Source organism: Rhinopithecus bieti, unplaced genomic scaffold, assembly GCF_001698545.2.
Source record: "Rhinopithecus bieti isolate Rb0 unplaced genomic scaffold, ASM169854v2 scaffold_21703, whole genome shotgun sequence".
In the NCBI taxonomy this organism is placed as follows: Eukaryota; Metazoa; Chordata; class Mammalia; order Primates; family Cercopithecidae; genus Rhinopithecus; species Rhinopithecus bieti.
In genome coordinates, this window is record NW_016812332.1 from 1,732,381 (window position 1) to 1,735,366 (window position 2,986).

The following is a 2,986-nucleotide window of genomic DNA, read 5'->3' on the forward strand; positions in this document are numbered from 1 at the left end:
CAAAAGAAAGAAAGAAGAAACAGAAGGGGAAGGGGGGAAGAGGGGGGGCAGGGGGGGAAGGGAAGGGAGGGGGAGGGATGGGAAGGGAAGGGAAGGGGAGGGGAGGGAAGGGAAGAAAGAAACCAATCTAAGTAGCTTATGAAATTTGGAACACAGTATTTAACCACACACCCCTAGTATTGAATAGCACTGAGTATTTGGGAAAGGGAGGGTGGGAGATGGGATAATTGTAAATGAATCCTGAACTATTTTAAATAGGTTGATTATAATGGTTTTTAAGCAATTCTGACACAATTTAAATGTATCATGCTATTTAGCAAATGGGTATATATGTTGATGTTGTTATCAAGGGTTCTTAAAGAAGGGAAATACAAATATGGAATCAGGGAAGTAAAGAAAGATTCCTGTGAAAATGGACTAAAATTGGAGACATTGATGTGAGTTTTTGATATCTAAAGTAAGTATATGTGTGTATACACATTTATATGTGTGTATGAATATGCCTTTGTGCATATAAAATTGTATATATGTTTACATTAATGTGTATAGACGTTCACATATTTCCTAACCTTGTTGGCTGAAAGCATCAAGAAGCAAAGATACCCTAGTAGCAATAAACATATCTAACACTAAAATCTTGGCCTCTAACACCAATCCCTATTAAAAAGAACCAGGGATCCTCAGAGGCATGGCTGATTCAAGAGTTGGGACACTTAGGTACAAAACCAGAGCACTTTGTAAGACATTAAGAAATTGTTTAAAAGAGATCACAAGGATACAAGACCCAGATTGAAGAGGCTCCCACTGGCCAAACCTGGGACAACTTGAGCCCAAAATAATTTAAGTAATAAATTATAAATAATTGGAGAAAAGGAATTCATAAATTTCTGTCTATGATAAAGAGGTAAATATTTAGGAATGAAGGGAGGGATTTCACTGGGGAATACAAAGGGCCAAGTGATAAATGTGAACAGAGTACTAGAGTTGGAAAAACAATTTCACAACCATCTTGATAAAAATTAATTAGACAAGAATTACCCATTGATGCTAAATATAGGAGAAAACTTGAAGAGGGCAGGATACTTGCATGGTTTTAGAGCTTCTCTCCACAAAATGATCAAAATTAACATAATGTATGGGGGACAGATGGACATTGCATTTCTTCAGATATGATACTCTGAGGAGAGACCACCACCCATGCAACACTTCTGCTGAGAATCCATAAATTCAATCTCATCCTAAGGAAAGGGTAAACAAAAACTGAAGAAAAATCTAGTCAAAAAGTGGCGGGGCCGGGGGGAGTCTATTCTTCAAAATTGTCAATGTCATAATAAGACAAAGAAAAGCTGGAAAAATTGTTCCAGATTAAAGGAGGCTAAAGAGATGTGACATCTAAATTTAATAACCAAATCATGTACTGAAGGGGGGGATGCTACAAAAGATATCATTGGCAAAACTCACAAAATTGAAATGTGAAAGGATTCAATAGAAATAATGCATCAATGGAAATGTATAAAGTTGATAACTGTACTATGGTTATATAAGAGAATATAACTATATATGCATTAGGATATATACAATGAAACATTCAGGGATAAAAAGCCATGATGTATGCAACTTACCATCCAATGGCTCAGAAAAGTAAAAACCAGATAAATACATAGATTGATTGATAGAGAGACAGATACATAGACAGACAGGTAGATAGATAGAGTTCATAAATGATAAAGCAAATGGGGTGAAATATTAACAAAAGGTGAATGTGGTTAAAGTGTACTATTTTTGGTTTTGCAATATTTTATAAATCTAAAATAATTTTTAAACTATAAAAAACAATTGTCATTTGTTATTTTAAATGTTTATAGCAGGTGTCCTGCCAGTGGTGCATCTAGCAAATATGATGCACAAACTGTGGTATCTTAGGAAAGCAGCTCTTGAAAATAATGAGAAATTTTGAATTAAACTTTTTGCGCACTGAGACTTTAGTATTTACTCTTAAAGCCAGAATATCTTTGGGAGGAGAGTGGTGAAGGCTCGTGTAAAGAAGAGTCGCATAAAGGGTGCTAGGAATATAGCAAAACCCACATTTTTATTTCACTAAATTGAAATAGAATTCTCTCTCTCTACCACCTCAGATATTAAACAAAATACACAATGAGAAGTTGCATGTTTTAAAGTATTTCTTGAGCAAAATGTAATGATAAAAATGTATGTTCATACTAGAATATTAATCTCACTCTTCATAATTAACTATTGCATTTTTCTTTCTTCAGCCTCTGACCTTTAAGGTGTTCCTGTTGTGTGTGTTTTTAATGCCTCACTTTTCTGGAAAATGTGCACAGGTCATAATGAGGCATAATTATATACAGTATACAATTTTCTTTGGCCTTTTTCAAGTGCTCATTTAGCTATCACTTCTTCCTATAGAATTTGTATAAGAAATACTTTTTAAAATGAAAGTCCTTTCTTCATTTTGGCATGAATTATATATTTAATAAGCATTTAATATAGGCAGGAAATTTAGCAAAGTATATATGGATATTAAATGAACACCGCTCACTATAGTAAGTCCTCTCTTATTTTCGAAGGATACATTCCAAGACTCCCAATGGATGCCTGAAATCTGGGATAATATGAAATCCTATATCTAAACCATGTTTTTCCCTACACATACGTACCTATGATAAGGTTTAATTTGTAAATTAGGCACAGAGATTAACAACAACAATAAAATAGAACAATTACAACACTATACTGTAATAAAAGTTATTATATAGTGTGGCTGTAACTTTCACAGTTTGTAACAGCAAAACTAGCATGGATTTCTTTTTCTTCCTTCACAATTTCATGGATAGAAGATTTGCTCTTACCATAGATAGCAGCAACCTAGACACACTATTTGTTTTCTTTCCTTATTGAGAACTTCCGGCCGGGCGCGGTGGCTCAAGCCTGTAATCCCAGCACTTTGGGAGGCCGAGACGGGCGG